Here is a 25573-nt window from a genome sequence, read left to right as displayed (position 1 = left end):
TTGCCTCCCATACTTGTCGTAAGCGGCAATTTTCACTTCCGATCCCTCTGTGTAGGTAAAGACATAAAGTCTTTTTTGCTCTGTCAACTCTCCGGTGTAGGGTTCTTCACATCTATAATAGAGATCTTGCTCCCCATTATTATATTTGTATAGCCCCACATAGATGTTATCAGTGTTGATCCTTGTAGTTTCATTCTCTCTTCTTAACCTCGCATCAGGGAAGTTCATTATTGGTGCTTTCTCCTCGAGTTCTTCATCTACTTTGGCTTTGGTGCCCATCAATCCCCACTTGTCCACAATGTTAGGGTTTAGGACTACCAAGTACATGGTACCCTCGTCATCTAGATATCTATCTCCGCTATAGCTCACAGGCACTAAGTCCTTGAACTCACTAGGTCTATCTTCTATCTTTACACAATAGCGGTCCATTCCATCTTTGTAGATCTGGGCACCTTGCTCATTGTCGTACTGATATTTTATGAACAATAGCTTCATTGTGGCGGAAGGTTTTGATGATCCTGCTGCCATATTTTCTCTATTGTTCAGGTTCAAGTGTTCCAAGTGTTCGGTGAAAATCTCGTAAGATCTCTCCGAAGAAGTATCAGAAACACTTCCTTCAAAGATCGGCTCTAATGGTTGCACCCAGCTTTGGTTTACACTTCCCTCGGTTGATATGACACTTGCTTGTTCCCTTTGTTTTGGTTGGTTATTCTGGAGATTCCTGCCCGATCTCAAATTCATCAATTCCCCTAAAGTACTTTAACTTTTCCGTCTCGGCAATTTGTTTTCCCAAGTTTTTGTGGTCAGAATTGATCCAAACTGATTGATACTTGGTCAATCGTTTAATCTTGTCAGTTGGACAACTTCTGTTTCATCAAGTGAGAATTTTGTTGCAGTTATGCTGAAAAAGACATTATACGCGTATGATGTCTTTTTTCACAGATTTGGACTATTTTGGTTATGCTTACTCTCAGTAGCCCCCTTATGCTCTGTCCACTCACAAAATTCAGTTTGAACTCTGTTTGAGCAAGTTATGGCTAATTTAGGCTTTTCTTGGCAATTTTCCGCTTTTGACTTGTTTTGGGTCAATTGTGATCCAAATGGGATGAAACTTGAAATATAACCTCTAGACAGATATTACAATGGATCTGTGTTGGCAAAGTATCAAAATATGTCCAAAATTAGGTAAAAGACATCATACGCGTATGATGTCTTTTTCATCAATTTGGGTCAAGACTTGATATTTATGCTTTCTACAATGTTTGTAACATTCTTGTTAGGTTAGATATCAAAAATAAGCAATGGATGTGCTAAAAGACATTATACGCGTATGATGTCTTTTGTCCCAAATTTTGACTATTCTTGGTTTTAAGCCTTCTCCAATGTTTATAATTGAGTTTCAAGTGTTTTTGTCAGGTTTGAATGTAAAAACAAGATCTGAATCCAAAATTTCCTGTTCTTTGCGTTTCTTGGACTCCGACTTGTTTTTTTGGGTTTCTTTGAGTGTTAATGCTCTTGTTTTAAGTTGAAATTAGGGTATAACCCCCCTTTTGAACACTCTGGTAAAGTCAAAATTTTTGTTTTGGTCTCTGTTTGGTCATTTACACATCATACGCGTATGACGTCTAAAGTTGCAGATTTCCAGCTTTTTGGCACAGAATCCTTCCTAAAGCTTTCTCAAGTGCTCAGCAGCTCCCAGATACACAGAAAATTTCTCTGACTTTTGTTTATTGCAAGTTTCACTACTAACTCGACGGTTTAGTGATCTAACATGCAATCAACCATATCAAGCAAATACTCCAATGATTACTAGCTCCAGATCAGGATCAAATGAAGTCCTACCTAAGCTATTCCTAATCATAAAATGGGTTTGGTAATTGTGATTTTAAAGAGATCCACTGCCACTCACGGACTAGCAAATTCTTCTTCTATCAACAACTACTCAACACCAACAAAACAACAAACAAATCTAAGCTAAACTAAAAATACTGTCAACACGGAAGACCCAGGAATACCCCACTTCCTAGTATCTCTCGAGATCTTCGGAGTCCACCACTCCTAGATCTTTTCTAACTAAAGTATACAAAGTAGTTTATACGACTCACCTCGTAGGATTAATCAAAGGTCACCTACTTAGGGCTCTCGTCCCCGGCAGCGGCGCCAAATGTTATGGCGGTTACGCCGCTAGCGGAAGCTAAATAGCGAGAACTCAACCAACAACAGAATTTGTCAGACGAGGACGGAGCTTGACCCGCAGGCGCATGGAAACAACTAGGTGGGTGTCAAATCACCTACTCGACCTTCTAACGACAATCACTACTAAGGAAATCAAATCTAAGTTCTAAAATACGCAAGTGACTGAAATTCGTACTACGAACGAATGCTATACGAAACAGGATCTAGAATCATTGAATCGATCTCAAACTCAAGGGGAAGTCTATACACCAGGTAAGAACAGCACCCTAAAGACTTGAATTGCAAAATCAACCTATAACCACTCCGTGCGGTAAACGCGTATGAAGACAGGCCGAAAAATACAGGTGATCGAAACTTGACTCCGATGGTACTAATGTGTAGCTCTACTCGTTGTGGTTCTATAGATATGCTGCACGCTCCATTCCGACACACGAGTTGGAAGAAAACTCACACCGAAGCTCGTAGGAACTTACCACACATATAAGCCAATAGCGCGCACTCTTGGTATCTGTGCGTAGCTCTCGCCGTTGCTAACACAATGGCGGTGTCGCTTCTTCAATGGCGGCTCCGTAGCTCGCGTAGCAAGTAGATAAGACTCTCTCTCTCTCTCTCTCTCTCTCTCTCTCTCTCTCTCTCTCTCTCTCTCTCTCTCTCTCTCTCTCTCTCTCTCTCTCTCTCAGACACAGTCACGGCGCTCCAAAACTCACTTTGATTAATAATCTGAATACCTTAGGTTACAAAAACTTTGGCTTATATACCTCAGCGTTGGAGGTGAGAACATCTCTAACTAATTACATCAGAAAGTGAAATTACTTCGGGATTGCAAGCTCGAAACTCAATTGAGTACCGTTACTTAATGAATGGCTCAAATCAAAATTAATGTCGGAAAGACATTTATTACAATCAATGGTTACAAAATGATGAGTGTGAGCAAAAATGTGGGTGTGATCCTCTGCTGGCTCAACACTAAGTCCCGGTAAGAAGAAAGGGAAACAAAAAGGGGGTGAAGATGCAAAAGCTAAGAGGAAGAGGAGCCCTCGTAGACGGTTTGAAATAGAAAATATACCTTTGGGAAAGGCCAAATAGCTTATAGTTTAAAGGAAGACCTGATTGGGAGGAAAGTAGATTGTACTTTTGGACAGTTGATGAATATGGTTTCCAAATTTAAAAGGCAGTGGAAGTCATTAGTGAATCCAGAGAAAGAGCCAAAGCATGGACAAGTTAGAGTGTTGGTTGTGGGAGAGTTGCCCGACATTTTTCATGTGGTGAACGCTTGGCACAAAGGTGTGGGCATGGGAGAGGCCTACATTGATGGAGGTGCTCAAGTTTGTAAGAAATTGATTACGGGCTACAGATCTACTGTATGTCTTTTGCAATATGCAACTAATGCACAATCCAAAAAGGACAACTACATGAGCTACATAGCAAAGCTCTGAATGTTTTTAGTGTTAAGTATGGAGCCTGATTTACCCCTTGTAATTTTTTGTGGTAAAAACTCACATTTGTAAGGCCCCCATTATGAAGAGAAGCCATCGTGCGTGAAGGAAAATCACTCGCCGGAAATAAAAATCACTCGCCAGAAACCAAAATTTTCATAGCCCAAATTCAGGGGCAACTTTAGGGGCCTCGGGGGCGAAAACCCTCGAGACTTTTTTTCCTTTTGCTGGAATATTCCTTTTCGGCGGAATATTATGGCCGGACGGCGGTCGAAAAGTGGTCGAAAAACGGCCGGTCAGTTGGTCGGTGGCCGGTAGTCAATGGCCGGTGGCCGGTGGTCGGAAGTCAATAGTCGGTGGCCGATGGCCAAATTTAAAAGTGGACTTGTCTTCTCAAGGGCGGCCACACATGGGAGGGTCCCATTTGGACTTGTCTTCTCAAGGGCGGCCACACATGGGAGGATTGGAGGGTCCCATTTGGACTTATCTACACAAGGGCGGCTACACATGGCTGCCTCTCATGAGAGAGGGCTGCCCTTTTGGGCTATAAAAGGAGGCCATTTCTTCACACATTTCATAGTGTGAAGTTGATGCAACAGGGTGAGTGTGAGGTGGTGAGAGTGAAGCAAGGCGGGAGCTCTATTAAGGGTATAATCCCTTTGTAAACTACTTCTTGTTTTGAAGTACTAAAGCCATAAGTGGCTGCTTTCCTGTGGACATAGCCCAAATTGGGTGAACCCCGTATAACGTGTGTACTCTCTCTCTCTCTCTACTCTCTCTCTACTCTATCATCTTTTGTGTATGAAATCTATCTCTCTCCATTAAGTAGTCTACTCAAATATCTACTTAGCTACGTCATATTTCCTAACATTTAGACCAACAAATCAATTGTAAATGAAGCCCACTCAGATGATGAAATTGAGTGGGATCTCAAAGATGTGGATCCAAATTGTTCAAATGTGGAGGAAGTGGATGATTTAGTATCTATGATTGATGCTCTAGATGATGTATAAGAAGCATTATTAATCAAATAAAGCCATTTAGTGCCAAGCATCTCTCTCTCTCTCTCTCTCTCTCTCTCTCTCTCTCTCTCTCTCAAATACAGAGTAATTTCATTCATCTAGAAAAACTGGGGTTTTACAAAAAGGGAAATCACAAAAAGGATGGGATGTGCATAGAGGAGATCTAGCTTAGATCTTGGGTCTCTGCTTCCGTTATATCCTCTTCCAAGGGACCAAAATTTTCTTTGTATCTTGCTAAATTTTTACTTTAATTCAACATTCTCAGCTTCTAGTGCTTTGCATCAAACGTGCACATTCATTCTGCAGTCTCTCCTTGGCTAGTGAGCTCTATTTCTGGGTAGCCAATTTCTCAAGGATTGGTGTCTCTTTAGGGAGGTAAGTGAATCCATTCTTTCACAAAGGCTCTCCCTCATTTATCTCTTGAGCTTGAACACATTCTGTCGGTCGTCCCTTGCCAACTCCTCCCATGGTAGGTCTATCCTTCTAGTCTACTTTGTGCCCCAAAACATAATAGCAATAGCATTGTTGCACAAATTAGATGCCACTATCTAGTTTTTATTTGGATTTTTTATGTACACCTGTAAGAATATGGCATGCATGTGCTACGCCAATACCGTGTGTTGCACATTAGAAATCTTCAAAGGAGGGAACTCATTTGTGCTGCGAGGATTTGAAAAGTGTGTGCCATGAAAAATGATTTGGGCACAATTTCTTGCACTCCTTATAGCTCAACGGATCTCCTTGGTTGTCTTAATAATCCAATTGCAACCTTAGCAAACCACTTAGATTGCCTTTAGCTACACAAATCTCCTCTTCCTTGTAGATTTTTTGTGCTAGTTCATGGTTCAAGCAGGATCTTCATTTGCATTTTGATCACCCTGCTATGGTACTTCGGGGGTACTTCATCTTGCTCAAAAGGAATATCATTGTGTTGGGGTGGTATATCAGCTTGTTGGAGGCACATTATCCATGTGTGCATAGCAAGAAGCACACTTTAGCGGTATGAAATGTGTAAATACCCTAAACCTTAAAATTTTCTTTAGAAGCATTTTTGCAGTTAAACTTGAAATTATATATGGGTGATCCTTGATAAATACTTAAAGACTTAAATTGAGCAAGCATTGCACACTTCAAACAATGGAAAAAAACTAATGAGTCACTGATCATTTAATCATCCATTGTCCGTAGACCAGAGTAGGTTACAATATTATAGCCAACATTGTGGGCTCCATTCATACAAAGTGATAAATCCCATGCTTTTGGCCTATTTAATGGATTCCTCTCTTTCCCTTGGGCAATATGCTGTAATACATTGTGCAAAAAATCTTTCTTTTCATGTTCAAGAAGTTGTGGAATACATAAAATCAAGCGTCTAAGAATCCAACATAAGCTATATCCATCGAGGCTTTAGTGAAAGGAGGAGGGTTTGTGCTAATATTTTTAGGATTTTGTCCATGGATAATCCCTTTCTTGTTATGCTCTTGATTTTGGGCTTAGCTGCAGCAAGCGCAAAAATGTATCTTTGGTGTTTACGATGGTGCTTGATCCCCAATCAGCAATGTTGGCATACAAACCCTTGGCGCCAAAGTGTATCATTATGTTGCGAGCATGCAGATCATTGTGTAGAAAGTCATGGTTTTAGCATTTGTAAGAGGGCATTAGTGATTGATAAGATATCCTCAATAAAAAGCTCCAAAAATCTAGAGGTGTATTGGAACACTCTTATAGCTGGTTTGCTCATATCATGGTGGCATTCTTGTATCCACTACTCAAGGTGACCACCGTCCCACATTCTAAAGATAAGCATTGGCTTCACACTATGACACACAAGGGATTTTGCAAGGATCATACCATGATTTTTAATAGTCATTGCAGTGCCCTCTTCTAATGCCATCTATATAAAAGATTTTTTGTGCGGCATGATCTTGTAAATCTCGGGCACGTACACTATATCATTGAATTCTAGATGTGTCACTTTAACCTAATTCACAATAGCAAAGTGCCCTTTGCTGAGTTGGGGAGCTTGTAATTGAGCTCTCTCTCTCTCTCTCTCTCTCTCTCTCTCTCTCTCTCTCTCTCTCTCTCTCTCTCTCTTCTCTCTCTCTCTCTCTCTCTCTCTCTCTCTCTTTCATCCCAAAGAGGGGGAGAAAGAAAGAAAGAAGAAATATTGTATAAACATTCACGAAGGGCCTAAGTCAGCCAATGAGAAAACTTTATGTACAATGATGCGGTATCCTCATGTATCCCAAAGTAGAAAGTTGGGCTAAAAATGTAATGGAAATGGCCTATGAACATTGAGAATAGCGGAAATAAGAGAATTATAGTGAGCATTTTTATGAGACTACTTAGAGGGCATAGCCTGGTGAACCTAATTAGCGTTAGCAACACAACCATTACACTTAATTAACTTGTCATAATTAATGATTTTGCAAGAGAGATAATTAGAGAACATGACAACAGTTGAGGACCCGATTTATGTGGATCCGGTCCCCTCTCCAATAGGCTTTTGTATTATGGATTCTCCCATAAACTGACACTTGGTACAATACAATCTTTGTGTTCTTTGTGACCTAGGTGATGCAATGAAGATGGAAATATTCATTCATCATGAGCATAACATAAACTTTGTAAAAGCATTAACCATCCCGACCTCAGTCCCAAGGCCTCAAACACCTTCGAAGGTGAAGAGAGCTAGCGGAGAGTAAGGGTAGAGAAGAGGAAGAAGAAGTAACATACGAGAAAGAGATAGTTCTTCACTTATCATCACTCTTCTTGCATAGCATAGAATAATAGAATAATAATGATGAGATGAAGAAGATGGCAAGCTTAAGCATTGAAGCATGGCTCTTGGTTGGATTTGCATTCCATAGCCACGAGTGTTGGTGCAGGCTCTCAACTTCTCAACAAGCTTGGAGAAGGAAATGGATCTCTTGCACTTTGCCAATTGAGAATGAACTTGTGAGTGTGTGTGTGTGTGTGTGTGTGTGTGTGTGTGTGTGTGTGTGTGTGTGTGTGTGTGTGTGTGTGTGTGTGTGTGTGTGTGTGTGTGTGTGTGTGTGTGTGTGTGTGAGAGAGAGAGAGAGAGAGAGAGAGTATACCCCTCAAGCACACCCCTAGCTTCCTTGGTCGACCCCTCATTGTAGCTCAAGCTTCAATTTGATTGGACCCCTACAAGCTTAGCCAATCACATGCATATTGCATATCAAGCAGCCATGCTAGCCTTAGGACAAGTGTTACCCTTTCCCCTTTGAGAGAGAGGACTTGATAAATGCATAAACAATTTATTTAATTAGCTAAATTATCATTGGACCCCTTGAGAGGCCAACCAATAGGCTTTAGGCACCTTATGAGGGAAACATGGAGAGGAACTTGATATGTGTCCTTGTTGCTTCTTTAGACAAGGCTTTCCTTGATGTGTGAGGTGTGTGTGTGTTCTCTCTCATGCCTTTACAATTAGGGCTCGCTCTTCCCTGATGAGTAGGGATGTTGGTTGAATTTTGGAACACCTTAAGCCCCTCAAGCACCTTAGTCATGGAGCACCTTAGCACCTTAGTCATTAAGCACCTCAAGCACCTTAGTCAGCAAGCACCTCAAGCTTGGGCCGGCGCTCCCACCTCAAGCACAACCCTAGCTTGCCTAATGTCTAGGGACTTTTAACACTAACCTTTGGAGTTCTTTAATGAAGCTAACCCTAAGGTCTTTAAGCTCCATTCTAGCATTGCTCTTTGACATACCATCTCTCATTTGGAACCTTTGACTTTGACCTCGTGTTGAGATAGATCCATAAGCACATGTCTATATTCTACCCCTTGTTTTCATTTATTCTCCCACATTAAATGATCAATTTAATATGAGAAAATCATTTGGGTTGGTTAGATATTAGATTGTATGACATACCCTCTCTCTTGAAATCATAGTCTTCCTCGACTATGAGGTAGAAGACATAAAGCCTTACTCATTAGTCAATGTTTCTTAGCAGGTAGAGGACCCTTTTTACCCTATGACATCATTCCAAAATGGATGACTAATCCATTTGGTGCTTGGGAGATTTAGCTGCTGCAAGCATGTCTACTCTTGAGTCCATTTTATTCTCCCAAAGTAGAGTGACAAATTCTACTTGGTGTTTGAGAGACGTCGTCATCACAAATATGATTCTAAGCATGCATACTACTTAAATTTGTGCACAAGAAAAAGAGAATTAGTCTTATAAGACAAAAACAAGGTTCATACTATCCTTAAGTTGTATTCCTTACATCCATCTAGCATCTTCAAAAGGATAATTTTTTAGCTTAATAATATACCATTGGATAATCTTACCATGCCGTACCACCTTGTCTTCATGCCAAAGGATAGCTTCGGGTTGTAGCACCTTGATCTTTGATCTCTGGTGGATCTTCAATAATTGGTTCTCTTGGTGACTCTCCTTTGTAGGGATTAGATAGGTTCACATGAAAAGCATTTTGTATGAGCCAATGGTTGGGTAACTTGAGTTGATAAGCCATGTCATTCATTGGCTTCAAGATTTAAAAAGGACCATGGTATCGTTTTGCTAATTTAGCATAATACTTTTGATGGCCCGTAGGATTTTTTCCCGTCATTTTCCTTAATCGAGCTTTGGGAAACTTGAGTAAGACCCAATCATTTTCTTCAAGAATATTAAGGACCTTATGTGCTTATCCAGCAACATATTTTTTCCTTTGTTGAGAGATACATATAGCCTCCTTAATCTTTTGAAAATATTCTTGTAGGTCACGGATAAACTCATCAACAGCAAAGATCTTCCATGTACTTTGAGTGGCAAGGGACTTTTAGGTCTTCCGTCTATGATCTCAAAAGGTGCCTTTCCTATAGTAGTATGGACAGTATTATTGTACACATACTCTACAAGGGGTAAGTACTTCTCCAATTGTGAGCTTTGTTCTACTTCTGTAACATAAGTCTTTAGTAGATTGAGAATCGTAAGATTAGCTATCTCACTTTGGCCATCCATTTGTTGGTGATAGGCTGAAGAGAAATTCAATCTTGTACCTAGATTTTCAAAGAGAACACGATGGATGTTGGCAATCCATGGTGTTTGAAAATCAGGGATATGAAGAGGGTTGCCATTTGGTCTGCCTTAGTAGTCCTTTTGACAGGAATAAAGAGTGCTTGCTTGCTAAACCTATTGACTATTGTCCATATTCCCGTATTCCCATGGATAGACTTAGGTAATCCAAAGATAAAATCCATGGGTATATTCTGCCATGGTGAATTAGGAACTAGCAAGGGCTAGAGTAACCTAGGCTGTTTCCCTCTATCAATCATACTTAGTCTTTTGGCATACCACACATTTTGAAACATACTCTTGTATGTCTACTTTCATGGTAGGCCAATAGAAGTACGTCTCTACTCCTTGAAGAGTAGGTTGAATGCCTTTATGCCCCGCATAGAGAGGAGCATGGGATTCATACATGACTTTCTCACGAAGGGAGTGCTTAACACATAGCCTATTTCCATGAAGAAGATAACCATCTTGCAAGGTGAATGGTTCTTCTTTCTTCCCCAATAGAAGGGCGGACAGTATGTCTTTAAAGTCAGGGTCAGAAGCATACTCATCTATCATAGAGGACAGATCATTATGAGTTGCTATAGACACCACATTGACTCTTGGTCTTCGTGAAAGTGCATCGGCCACTTCAATTATGCTTACCAGCAATGTGAGCAATATGAAAATAAAATTGTGAAAGAAAATTTTCCCACCTCATTTGTTTGTCGGAAAGCTTGGTTTGCGTCATGAAATACTTGAGACTTTGGTGGTTCGTTCGCAAAATAAATGGAGTCCCCAATAAAGAGTGCTTCCATGTGTCTAGGGCATGTAGAACAACTAAAATCTCTCTTTCATATATACCCAAGACCCGTTCATCCGTATTGAGCCTTCGATTCTCATATGCTATGGCATGCCCTTCTTGAAGCAAGACTGCTCCAAAGAAATCACCACAAGAATCACATTGGACCTTAGTTGTCTTTGAGAGATCCGGAAGCATAAGCATTGGTTGGGAGGTAAGTTTCTCTTTGAGCTTGTCAAAAGCATTTTGCTCTTTAGCACTCCATGAGTATTTAACATTTTTCTTTGTTAAGTCACGTAATGATCCTGCTATTTGAGAAAATTTTCCTATGAAGCATCTATAGTATGCACATATACCAATAAATCTTTGTAGCTTATGTAGATTCCTTGGATTAGGCCATGCCTTTATTACCTCTAACTTAGATGGATCCATACGGATACCATCCTGAGAGATAATATGACCTGAGTATTGAATCTTTTGAAGGAAAAATTCACTCTTCCTTTTATTGTTGATAAAAAGCTTGTTCTCCCTCAAAGCTTGAAAAATCACCTGGAGATGTTGCTTGTGCTCCCTCAAGGACTTGGAGTAGATGATGATATCATCAAAGAACACTCCGATGAATTAGCAACAGGGTCTAAATATTGTCTCCATTAAACGATTGAACGTGGCTAAGCATTTGTCAAACCAAAAGGCATGACAAGATATTCATAAAGACCAAACGTTGTACGAAACGCAGTCTTTAGGATATCTTCATTCACTGTCCTTATTTGATGATAGTCACTTTTAAGGTCAATCCTATTGAAATAGGTCAAAACTTGTAGATTATCAAACAAATCTTCTACCCGCAGTACGGGAAATCTTTTTTTGATAGTGATATGGTTTAGTGCTCGATAGTCCACACACATGCGGTATGTGCCATCTTTCTTTTTCACTAAAAGGACTAGAGAACAAAAGGGAGAGGGACTAGGCCTCACCATCCCTTTGTCTACTAATTCTTGTATTTGCCTCATGATCTCCTCTTGTTGAGCTTGGGAAGCTAAAAAAGGAGGCTTGTTAGGCGGTGAGCTTCCTGGTAGGAGCTCAATTCGATGGTCATCATCCCCTTGTTTTGGAGGTAAGTCCATAGGACTTACCTCCTTGTTTTGGAGGTAAGTCCATAGGATATCATCGATAAAAGCACCTTAGAATCCAATTAGAAAATTAGACAAGTCTAACTCTTCTTGATCCCTACCATCTTCATTTGATAAAACATTAGGACCTTTTAGAGACTCTTTGACAAAAATCATATACGAGGAAATTAAACTTTTCATTGACTTATCAAAAGCATGTGAATTTACAAGTGGTATAGTACGAACGGACTCATTAGCATCTATTTACATGCTTTTTTTCCTGTAGGTGAAGTAGATTCTCCTTTCAAGGAACTTCATGTTGGCAGCCATGCGGTTTAACCATGGTGCCCCTAGGATAACATCCTTATGTTGGAGAGGAGAGATGAAAAAGTCTTCTTTGTCGATGTAACTTTGGACATGAAGCCTCAACTTCCCAATCAAGGGAGTAACGAAGGCATGTTGTCCCTTGAAAGCTCCATTGCTAGTTACAGTATCTCCCATTTTGAAAGCTTGAATGCCCAACTTAGTGGCCAACTCCATTGATATGAAGTTGTGAGTAGAGCCAGGGTCAAACAGATGAAGGTATCATGCTGCCTTACCTTTCCCCAAGCATAAAAAATCATGTACAAGTAAGTAAACTGAACTTTTCATTGACTTATCAAAATCAGGTGAATTTACAAGTGTTGTAGTACAATTGGACTCATTAGCATCTATAAACATGCTTTTTTCCCTTTAGGTGAAGTAGATTCTCATTTCAAGGAACTTCATGTTAGCAACCATGCGGTTGAACCATGGTGCCCCTAGGATAACATCCTCATGTTGGAGAGGAGAGATGAAAATTTCTTCTTTGTTGATGTGCTTTGAACATGAAGCCTCAACTTCCCAATCAAGGAAGTAACAAAGGCGTGTTGTCCCTTGAAAGCTCCATCAGCAGTTATGGTATCTCCAATTTCGAAAGATTGAATGCCCAACTTAGTGGCCAACTCCATTGATGTGAAGTTGTGAGTAGAGCTAGGGTCAAACAGGATGAAGGAATCATGATCCCTTACCTTTCCCCAAGCATAGGAGAGAGGTGAACCTTTGCAATGAGAATCCTCTTTCAGAGCTTCAACTCTGGAAGATCTAGGAGTCTCATTGAGGGTATTTCTTTTGGGGCAAGAACGATAGCCATGTGCTTGCTCCCCACACTTAAAGCATTTTGTGGTCCTTATGAAAATCTTCTAGCTCTTCAAGAGAGAGTTTATTTTTACCTTTGTAAACTCCCTTCTTGGACCGGAATTGCCTTAGGAAGAGTTTTGGGCATTGTTCTCTGCCTTTGCTTCATTTCAATCTTTGTTTCACATGGGCTTGGAATTCCTTTTAGCTGCTTGTTGGAAATTGATGTGCAAAGCAACGATAGTGTGGTGGATTACTTTGTTGATAGAGCCAGGACGTTGGGAGTTGACATACTCGGCCATTTCTTTAGGTAATCCCGCATAGAATTTTGCTTTTTCTCGGTAAATTCTATCTTTTGAAAGACAATATCCTTAAGATGTAAATCCCAAAACTTGTCCACATATTTGTGGATAGACTCATTGGAGAGCAGCATCAAACTCTGCCATTTGGTAAGCACTTTGTCCTTTGCATCGCTTGCAAGGAATTTCTTCATGATGGAAACTCATAGAGTTTTCCATGTCTTTGGGGCTTTTCCGTTTGCCACAAAGGCTAGCCCACCATTGACGAGCATATTTTTGAAAGTGCGTAGCTACATGATGTAGCTTGGAGGACTCTGTGAAGCTCTCATATCCAAAGGTCGCATCAAATTGTTGGATGAAGGCCAATATTTTGTCAGTAGCACCAAAGGTGCCATCATAGGTAAGAAGAGTGATACTCTTTCCTCCCTCTCTGAATTTCTTGAGCTTTTGAGACCTTCTCCACACTGGGTAGGATTTTTTATGTCCTCTCCTCTTGTATTCTCTAGGAGAATAGTTGTTGCTTTTGTAGGAAGAGGAGGAAGGTGAAGAAGAAGAAGGAGAAGAGGGTGACCTCTTTCTTGCCTTTTTCTTCCCTTGAGTGATGAGGAGAAGGACTATGGGTGTAAGGTCTCTGACCCCGATCAAAAAGAGCACCCTTGTACCACGAATTGAATATAATGGAATAAGTTACTATTTTTAGCAGTTTTCCAAATTCTGTCAGTGCCATGATGTTTAGAATGTTCTAAAGCTCCAAAATGTGAATTAAAATAAATTTTATAAAAAATTTGCAAAAATAGTAAGTTTTTGGTCACCCGACCCGTCTAGTTCTGATCGTCTCGAAAAACTGCACCCGTACCCCGAATTTCAAAAAAATGCATTTTCAGACCCCGGGGGCTGCTAAATATGGCAAGTACTCGGGCCACTACGCCTTAGTTAGAGCTTGCTATAGAAATTTTTGGCATCAAAATCCGACTCGTATGACCCGTTTTAGCCTGGAACCAATTTTCCTAAAAATTGTCCGGGGAGGTACCGGGGGCCCGGGACTATGTGGGAACAGGTTCCAGCCCACTCCATATCAGCTTTAGCAGCGGGGGCGCCCTCTTGCTTTGTGGGAGTCCTGGGAGAGTTTCCAATCCAGCAACTCAGTCTCAGAACCAGTTAACCAAGCCAAACTGACACTTAGTGGGCAGGGAACTGGACTTGCCATGCTTAACTGGAGAAGCTCCCATATGCATTTAGCAACCCAGATCGATTTTCAGCTTGAGGAGGCCTATTTAAAGACCTGCACACACACACACACACATATGCTCACACACACACACACAGTGCACACACACAAACACACCTACACACACTATAGGAAGGTGCTGGCGAAACACACACCTTTTGAAGGAGAAGCAAGGAGGGAGGTGCTGTCGAATTCTCGCCTCAAGAAGCTCGATTAGATCAGAGAATCGAGAGGATTATCAGCCCTTAATCACGGTGTGAGCGGGATGAAAACACACACAGCGCCTCTATAACGACCCGACACACACTCTTGGGAAGATACACACACACTATGGGGCACCACTCGGCTTACACAACCCACCTGGCCGAGACAGGAAACACACCTATGGAGCGAGAGGAGAGAGACTACTCAATTACCCACTCCACACAGACACACACACACACACACACACACACCCCCAAAAAACTCAGCTCAAAAGAGGAGAAATTCTGATGTTTAGATACAATTGAGCTTGGGCCAACACCAATGGGGCAAATAGCTCACACAATATGGGTAAAATAAGCCAGATACAATCACAAACTAGAGCAAAAACTTCGCTCATAGGAGAAACTTACACAGAAAAACAGCAGGAAAAGAGTGAGGAATTTGCCAAAATGGACAGCGCCATCGCGTCCGGAATGGACCAAAACCCCAGTCTACAATGTCAAAGTGCTCAAATCCGACCTCGGATGAGCAGTTTACGGCCAAAACAGGCTCCAAAAACCCCAAAAACACACCTGCGGCTGTTCCTCCTCTCTTCTCCACGTTTTTTCTAGTCTTCTCTCTGTTTTTTCAGTTCCCACACTTAGCTTTATTAGTTGGGCACCCGTGGCCTTTTAGATGACCTCAAACAGACCCCGAACAGGCCAAAAACTGACCTCGTAGTACATAGTTGTCACCTTTTTGCATCATCCGCACACCTGGCACTCAGTTTTTCCAAATAATGCATCCCACAACCACGTGAAGTGGCCCCAAAAAGTGGTCCTCATGATGACCTTTCTGCATAAGTATCACAAGGAAACACCCACGTCGTGTCCATACTTCTCCGCGTGCAAGTATTGACCACGTTCGACCTCCTGACGCCACTTGATGCCATCTGACGCACCTGCTTACCTCATGTCGTCGGCTCGCGGATAGCTTCCTCGAGAAGTTTTACGCACTACCAACTCCTCCTTATAGTAGAAAAAACACACTGGTACTGATAATAGTGAAAATCGCTGCACTATGTACACCCTGTCCTACCTGTACACACGTGGGCCCCACGTAACCACCTGGCTATGGAAATTGGGTAATCCTTTATTCAATGCACCATGCATGTGTATGTACATATGCGCAATTCCTTGCTCCAAAAAACTCCTGACATAATTTGCCCATCCCCTAGCCTGCTAGATCATTCATGATCAGCAGCAGCAAAGAGAGATATGAGACTCGCCGCATCACAGGTCTCCTCATCCCTCACCAACACTGCTTGATCCACAGTCAGCTCATCTTGCTCCACCATCATCAATCTAGCATGATACAATTTAAGACACAATCCATTTACCCTTGACTTATGTAGAACACCATCCAGGTTAGCCAGCTGATATGTGCCATTTGGAAAACACTCCACTACCTTGAAAGGGCCTTCCCACTTAATTTGAAACTTCTTTTGGAAGGTGTTATCCAGCTTACTATTGTAGCGCAAAACCAAGTCGTGTTTCTTGATACCCTTACTTTTGACCTTTTCATTTATCTTTGTCAAAGCCTTATCATGCATCTGCCCATAATTCTCCAATGCGCTCATCCTATCCAACTGGACCTCTTGTAATTGCAAGAGCCTCTCTTTGAATGCATCACTAGGCGGCCCAAGAAACTTCTCTAACATCTTGACCGCAGGCAACTCTACTTCCACAGGCAATAGTGCTTCCTTTCCATACACCAAATGAAATGGAGTAAACCCTGTACCTGTCTTCACCGAAGTACGGTAAGCCCATAATGCACTAGGCAATTCCAAATCCCAATTCTTTCCTTGGTGCTCTGTCACTTTAGAAAGAATTTGTACCAACTCACCATTGAATCTTTCATTTAAGCCATTACACTGCGGGTAATAAGGAGTGGTATGCTGATGCCTAATCTTCATCTTTGCACATAAAAAATCTAGCATTTTACCTCTAAAGCCAGGCCCCTTATCTGAAAGTAGCTCCAGTGGCACCCCAAACTTGCAACATATTTCATCATACACAAATTTTGCCACATCCTTTGCAGTGATCTGTTTTACTGCTATAGCCTCTGCCCATCTAGAGAGATAGTCCACTGCCGTCAAAATATAGCTTTTGCCCCTGCTTGTGATAGGTAACGGGCCTATTGCATCAATCCCCCACTTTTCAAACACATCAAACGCCATAATGGTTTTTCGTAGCTCTGGCTTCAACACTCTCGTCCCAAATGCTTGACACCTATTGCAAGACCTACACCAATGGTGAACATCCTTGTGCAAACTAGGCCATACATACCCCTCTTGCAAAATCTTATGCAAGGTGATCTTTAGAGCAAAATGGCCACCACATGCGCCTTCATGATTCTCTTCCAACACTCTGTAAAGCTCCTCCCGCCAAGGTACACGTCTCAACACGAGATCAGCCCCTTTCATGTATAAGACATCACCAATCAATTTGTACCTGTATGCTCTACGCACAAAGCCATACTTCTTAGACTTCTGAATCTCCTTTGGAATGATTCCTGTTAGCAAAAACTCCTCTTCTTGAGCCAAACTTTCCCGGCCATGATAAAGAGGTAAAGTGGTCCTCAACACAAATAGCTCCCCAATCATGCCTTGAGCTGCTTCATGTGCCTCTCCATTTAGAGCACGTTCAATGTGTCTGATGATCCATGCTTCGAACTTTTTTAACAGGCCTTTAATTCTGAAGCACATTTCCTTCAATGAGGTGTTCTTTCTCTTCCACACACCCAGCACTTGCTTCACCACTAACAAGGCATCACCTTTTATCCTCAACCTTCGAACCCCATGCTTCAAACAAATGTGTAATCCGGCTTCCAGAGTAGCATATTCAGCCTCATTGTTACTATGAGCATCCAATTTGAACCCCTCTCTTGCATACTAGCTTCCCCTCTGGATCATAAAGTGCTATACCCCCTGAAGTTGCATCATGGCTCTTTCTGTATGAACCATCAAAGAACAACACATGTGCATTGCTGATCTGTGGCACTTCTTCAACTACCTTTCTCACCACCTCTTCCTTAACAATAAGGGGATTCTCCTTGTAGGTCAACAAATCAGCTAGGGTAGCCCTTGTACTATCTTCCACTAGAAAAGAGAACTCAAACTCTTGCAGCTCAATTACCCATTTCTTTACCACATTTGACATGTTAGTACCATTAATTAACTGTGGCAAAAAGGCATAACTCGTCAAGAAAACAAAAGGCCGTGGTAGCAAGTAATGACGAAATCGTCGACAAGCAAATATTACACTGGCCATCACTAGCTCTACTTCCGAGAACTTTCTCTCCGCTACCAACTTCACTCGGCTTGCACAATACACTGGCCTCATATAATGGCTACCCTTCCCCTTTTGCAATAGCATGGCTCCAATGGCATCATCCCCTACTGATGGATTTACATAAAACACTTTATCCCAATCAGGAGCTTGCATGGCTTACAACCCCCCTAACACCTCTTGAAACACTTCTTCACACTTGTCATCCCATTGCAATGGATCATGCTTTGCCACTTGCTGTAACGGATAAAGAATCTGCGAAGAAAATGGAATAAACCATGCCATGTACTTCACTTTGTGTATAAAAGTTGCCAATTGCTTCGTACTCGTAGGTGATGGAAGAAGAATAATAGACTTAACCTTATCTGGATCAGCCTCAATGCCATTTTCTGACACCATATGGCCCAATAACTTCACCCTTGGCTGTGCTAGATGACATTTCTTTGGATTTAGTTGTCCTCCACATTCATCATATCGAGCCAATACCATCTGCAGCTTCTCATGGTGTTCAGCCCTACTGCTATAAACACAGAAGTCATCCATAAAAGCTTTAACACAACTACCAATGAATGGTTCCAACACCCAATTTGCTCTCTCTTGATAGAAGGAAGGTCCATTTGACAACCCAAATGGCAATACTGTGTAGCAATAGTAGCCCCATGGCGTAATAAAAGTGGTCTTTGTGCGTTCTTTAAGAGCAATCTTCAATTGAAAATAGCCTGAAAAACCATCACACACACTGTACCTCTCATAACCTGCCACTGAATCCAAGATCTAATCGATGAATGGAAGAGGATATGGGTTCTTCTTAGTGGCTGCGTTTAAGGGTTTAAAATCTACACAAATTCTCCACTTCCCATCCTTCTTTGGACTGACTACAACTAGACTCACCCATTCTGTGGTCTCCACAGGGACTATGAACCCTGCCTTCAACAACTTGTCCACCTCTTCTCGCAAGGCTTCCATTTGCTCTTGACCCATCCTTCTTAGCCTTTGCCGCACTTGCTTAGCACCTTCTTTCAGCTCTATATGCATCTCTTCGCCCTTGAACCCTCTATTCTCTTCATATGAAGTAATGAACAAATCAGGAAAACTAGCTAGCATGTGCAAATAAATATCCTTCTCCATAGCTGAGAGGTCTCCACTGATCATTTGTGTCATCAATTCCTGCTTCTTTGACAACTCAACCTTGGTTTGCATCAGCCCTTCAATCACTTCATAAGGCCCTTCACTTTCATCTTCAAACTCATTCGCAAATGCAACTAAACCAAACTCCTGGATTTCTTTGTCCATCAAAAGAAATGCAACATCAGCATCCTCATCACTGCTGGTAGTGCTATCACTATACTCATCTGTCACCGTGGAAGAGTCTTCATCACTAGACTCATCCTCATCTTCATAAATCTCCTCTAATCGTTTCCTTGTGTCCATATTATAAAGCTTCTTGGTACCTGTCTTTCCATAGAGGCTAATCGTACCATGTCGCCAATCTTGAACAGCTCCCACTGCACGTAACCATGGTCTGCCCACTATAATAGGATATGCTCCCAACCCTGCTGGCATCACATGAAAATCAACCACCGCCTTTGCATCATATGCCTCCACTTCTAAGCTCTTTACAACACCCAAGCATTTTACTTTTTGATGGTTTGCCAATCTGATCCAAAAACCTGACACCCTAGCCACTGTGAGACCCATCTTCTCAACGCATGAGTGTGTTATGACGCATATTTGGGCTCCGCCATCCACATAACCTTGTCCCAAATTTTTCCTTTTATGCCACACATCTACTATTGGAAAAATGTCTAGTAGCTCATCCATTGCCAACACCTTTACTGAACCTCTCTCTGGCTCTTTCTCCATTGGGTTAACCATCCTCTTCCATTGTCGCTTTAGCTTAGGCACCATCTCTATAAGCTGCCCAAAAGTAACATCTGCCTTCCTGCTCATCAGATCCTCCTTCAAGTCATAGCTTAATTGCCCATCCCCTAGTGGAAAATCTGAAACATGAAAATTTTGACGAGATCTCCTTTTCCTCTAGGCCTTGACATCCTCGCCTTCATGGCTCTTTCCTTTCTTCTTACTAGGACCTGGGGCACTTCTTCCTTCCTTATCCTCTGTGGTCCTCTTCCCAATAGGCATCACTAATGTATCCTCTAGATTTGATGCCTTCTCCAAGGTGACTACACTTAGCACTTTTGTCTTTCCCTTTTCCTCCTGGGTTAGTCCACTGGTTCTTTTGTCTCCCTTAATTTCGATACCATAATCATTTGACCTAGTTAGCACCTATCTTGGCAATGGATACATGTCTCCCCCCATCCTTGGTGGCTTATCACATTGCAGGCTGATGTGACCCAACTCTCCACAATTATAACATGTGGGCGTCTGCCTCCAAAACGTACCATTGCTTTGTCCAACACCATTCCTAGGCCTTTCTTCACCTCCTGGCTGATTTGCAAACCTCCCTCGACCTCGATTATTTCCCACTTGACCTAGCATGTTTAGGCTAAGATTCTTCATCAAATCTACCACTTGCCTCATGTCTTGCCTTAGCCCATCATCTTGCACTGCTGTAGTGACCACTGCTGGCATAACTTGAGGAGTAACAGAAACCACTGGTTCATGATGAACCCCTGACATGCGACCTTGTAAAGACTCTATAGGCTGAAATTCAGACCTCATGGACAAAGACTGTACTCCTAGCTGACTCATTTTCCTCAGCTTCCACTCTTTGTTCCTCGCTACCTCCAGTGCATCTTCATATGTCCTAGGCTTCTTTAGCTCCACTCTCCAACGTATATTCTCCCAAAGACTACCCAATCTTTAGATTGGGTAACCTGTGGTGCTAAGGCCTTGCACATCCTCTCCCATGCCAATGAAAACTTGCGTATGTATGCATCTACTGGCTCACCTTCCTTTTGCACTAAAGCCTGTACTTCTTGCCACACTTTGTCAGGATCTTCTATCTTCACAAACTCCACTTCCAACCCATGCCGTAGATTGTCCCAACTCAACCTTACAGGTGGATCCGTCACACGCAACTCCTCTTCAAATGCTTTGGACCAAACTCGTGCATCACTCTTCAAACAAATTTGGAGAAGATGTAACATCTGCGCAGGTTCATGAATCTGGTTGCTAATGCAGGCAACCTCCATCTTTTCCAAAAAATCTTCCACATCTTCATCACTTCTTCCATGAAACTCCGGATAAGAGAAAGCCATGGCTACCCAAGTTACAATTCTTTGAGAACCCCTTTGAACACACGTGCAAGAACCCAAAACTTTTGGCTACCCAATCCCCAGAAACTTCGATGGAGCTCAACTTTAGATAAGGACAAACACATGCACATCAAATGAGTTTTCATAGTTTATCATCGGAATTACAACAGGCAAAGGACATTCCAAGATCGCTCTCAATCTTCTTGGCCCAAACATAAAGACTATGCGCTGCTGGAAAAAGATCTTCCTAGACACATGAACATTAATCTGGATTCTTTGAGTTAAATGAAAAGGAGTGAACTGAGGGCCATTTTGATCATCCATTAAAGCCAACCATGAAGCTCCCAAGAAGGCACACCTGACTTATCCTCTATTTTTTGCCCAAATTTCAGCAGCATAACAGCATAAATGGCTCAAAATACCAAAAAACCAGCCATCATAACTTGGAAAAATTTTGGCAGAGTTTCCCCAGAAGTAGAGCAGTGTGAACCCAAAATATAGACTGTCTATGTATGCATAAACTGCCAACAATAGAACCCAAGCATCAATTAGGAATCACTAGTACATAGCCTATGGCGAGGTCGCGAAAAGGGTGCTCCAGCTACCTGTATCACCGAAAGGATCTCCACATTTGCGAATCCCCCAGCTCAATAAAAACCTCACGCTATCGACCCTCACACGAAGGCTAATGCAAATCGCGTATAGTCAAGTCTCAGAAATGACTATCTTCCAGACCAAGTCTCAGAAATGGCTGGGACTGCCAAATACAACCAAGTATGGCTCCACAAATGCGTACAATGGCATTTTCCACAAGTAACGTACAATCCAGCAGACAATGCGCACAAATAGGCGCCAAGTGATGCATACCCACAACAACTGCAAGTGACATCACTGCTAGTATATCACTGTACTCTAGCTACCTGTACCTGTGTGAATCACCTGTACCTGTACCTGTAACCTGTAACCTGTAACCTGTAGCCCCGAATCTCGAAGCTTGAAGCTCGAAGCAGAAGGTACTCGAAGAAGATCCTCCGTGGGCGCACCAAAAGAATGTGAGCGGGATGAAAACACACACAGCGCCTCTATAACGACCCGACACACACTCTTGGGAAGATACACACACACACTATGGGGCACCACTCGGCTTACACAACCCACCTGGCCGAGGCAGGAAACACACCTATGGAGCGAGAGGAGAGAGACTACTCAATTACCCACTCCACACACACACACACACACACACACACACCCAAAAAACTCAGCTCAAAAGAGGAGAAATTCTGATGTTTAGATACAATTGAGCTTGGGCCAACACCAATGGGGCAAATAGCTCACACAATATGGGTAAAATAAGCCAGATACAATCACAAACTAGAGCAAAAACTTCGCTCATAGGAGAAACTTACACAGAAAAACAGTAGGAAAAGAGTGAGGAATTTGCCAAAATGGACAGCGCCATCGTGTCCGGAATGGACCAAAACCCCAGTCTACAATGTCAAAGTGCTCAAATCCGACCTCGGATGAGCAGTTTACGGCCAAAACAGGCTCCAAAAACCCCAAAAACACACCTGCGGCTGTTCCTCCTCTCTTCTCCACGTTTTTTCTGGTCTTCTCTCTGTTTTTTCAGTTCCCACACTTAGCTTTATTAGTTGGGCACCCGTGGCCTTTTAGATGACCTCAAACGGACCCCGAACAGGCCAAAAACTGACCTCGCAGTACATAGTTGTCACCTTTTTGCATCATCCGCACACCTGGCACTCAGTTTTTCCAAATAATGCATCCCGCAACCACGTGAAGTGGTCCCAAAAAGTGGTCCTCATGATAACCTTTCTGCATAAGTATCACAAGAAAACACCCACGTCGTGTCCATACTTCTCCGCGTGCAAGTATTGACCCCGTTCGACCTCCTGACGCCACTTGATGCCATCTGACGCACCTGCTTACCTCATGTCGTCGGCTCGCGGATAGCTTCCTCGAGAAGTTTTACGTGCTACCAAATCCTCCTTATTGTAGAAAAAACACACTGGTACTGATAATAGTGAAAATCGTTGCACTATGTACACCATGTCCTACCTGTACACACGTAGGCCCCACGTAACCACCTGGCTATGGAAATTGGGTAATCCTTTATTCGATGCACCATGCATGTGTATGTACATATGCGCAATTCCTTGCTCCAAAAAACTCCTGACAACGGTAACCACGGTTTAATTAATGCTTTCTGCAAATCCTTTTCATTACCATCTAAATTTCTCATCTATTATGTTTATTCCTAGTCGTAATTCTCTATAATTACTCCGTGAATTCTCTTTAACCATATTCTATTATGTAATCATCATTCCATAGCTGAATTATCAGCCATTCATCACTCTCAATTAATGATTAGAGCATAATTACCAGAATTTTCTCTCTCTAGGCAGTATAGTAATTAATCGGTAAGCTAGTAATTGTGTAGATTGAAGAGAATCACTCTTTCTATCACTCATTAACATTGTAGCTTAATTAAAATTCACTTCTCTTACGCATTAAGATGTAATTAAGGAGAAATTAATATGTCATTAAGTCTCTATGAATTGACCACCCTCACACATATGCATAAGGAAAATCTGCATCATCTATTTGCTAGGAAATAGTTTAATCATACTTAATTCAATTCTCTGGTAATTCCAATAGTGAAATCCTAATTATTCTTAATCATGTGAGTCGAATAATTATCTTAGAGCCGGTTCCCATAGGATTATGTGCCATCCTTAATGACTGCTTTATGAAAAATCTAGATCTAGCATATAGGAGCGATTAATTAATGTCACTAATCTACCCATTGGACTGTTATGATGCTTGCGAACCTTAGCTCTTTCTCCAAGCTAATCATTTAAAGTAGTGAAAAAATGGCCCCGGTTAAGAGGACTCGCTTTGGTGGTACCCACGACCACGAGGCAGGAACGAGCAAGGTGAACGGAAAGGGAAAAGCTCCCATGGAGGAACAAATACCGGCCATCTCACGGGCCATCGACGAAGAAATGGAAGAGGTAGATCATAATTTCATTCAAGTTGTTTAATTTAACATTGCACACGTTTAGTTAGGAATGAAAATATCTCCAAACATGTTGGAGAAATCCGACGGAAACCTCGGCATTGAATTCATTGTACATTAAGTTCTAAAGTAGGAAGGAAATGATTGATGGGTATGCTAGTTGCAATTAGGAAAGAATGTCTGCTAGGGAAAATTTAGCTCGACTGATCACAGGGGGCAGAGTTCCTCGTAATGGACTCTTGAATCCACGACTTTCTTTCTATGCGGTGGATACCCACGACTTGATTTCTATGCGGTGGGAACCCACGTCTTGCTTTCTATGCGGTGGGAGTGTCCATGATGTGCTTTCTATGCGGTGGACATACCTAGTTGTATGGGCATCTAGGCGACAACGGGAGGAGTGAACTCTCGCTGGAGGGGGGATGTTGTACCTCCAGAACATTGGAACTTTTATGAATAAGTTTGAGTAGAATTTTTACTAGAATTCTGTCTTGGTGTTGTTTGCAATACTGGTTGAAGGGCTGTATTAACGAACAATGTGATTCGGAATTAAACAAGGAATCTTTATGTTGAACAACCTTTGTGGTAGTAATTAGGTCACACAAAGAAGTGTGAGTGTGGGGGTGGAAAGTGGGGGCTTGGCTCAGGTTGCCAATGCCTACGAGATGGGTGGTCCCGATTGGTCGGGAACTCTCTGTCCCCATTGTGCTTACTTCGATATTAGTAATACTCATTGCCCCTAGAGCGGTGAAATCTCAAGAGTACGTGCCTCTGAAACATGGGAAAAAAGGCACTCGAGGTTTCTCTCCTCTTGAAGGTGGGTCTTAGGATCGCTACATAGGTTAAATCACGCTTCCCTTACGAGGTGGAGCTAGATCTCCTTGCTAGTAGGCTCGAACTCAATTCACTTTGTGATGAGAGATCGTTTGCTAGATGAACCCAGACCACTTTGTGTGCTTCCGCTATAGATCTAGTGGCCACCAGGTTTACCATCAGATCCGTTGTCGAGACGACGGGGTGGGGACCTCACACCTGGTATCAGAGCCTAGGTTAGGCTGGGAAATAAAGTCATATTGTTTGAACATTTAAAAGGAACTGAAAGTATATAGGTAGTTGATCCGAATTCCTTGCATTGGTGTTGCAGGAAGACCCCGTGCTCGAATATCGGAAGTTCCAAGTGTTTGAGCTTATTTATGAGCAAGCTCAAAGATCCCCAGTTTACCAGTTCAGGCGAGATGTCATGGAGATATTGTTGAAGGCTTATACGCCACACTCCACTCGCATTGATAGAGGATGGAAACTTGATTGGGCATTTCCAGGAGGGGTTTACTACATCAACGCTCGGAAGCTAGGATACCTGGCTACCGACTTGAAGAAGATACGTTGGGGAGAAGAGTTGAGAGTAATAGAGATATTCTACTTGGTGCCTACACGATTGGACCAGACTGTTTCAGACAACTCCAATCAAACCATCAACGACTGGCTTTTGGAGAAGGTCACCAACGTGATCCCAGCGAA

This window comes from Adiantum capillus-veneris, chromosome 20 (assembly GCF_014529385.1).
Source record: "Adiantum capillus-veneris isolate H3 chromosome 20, ASM1452938v2, whole genome shotgun sequence".
Classification (NCBI taxonomy): domain Eukaryota; kingdom Viridiplantae; phylum Streptophyta; class Polypodiopsida; order Polypodiales; family Pteridaceae; genus Adiantum; species Adiantum capillus-veneris.
The sequence above is the reverse complement of the archived record's forward strand: the minus strand, read 5'-3'. Positions refer to the sequence as shown.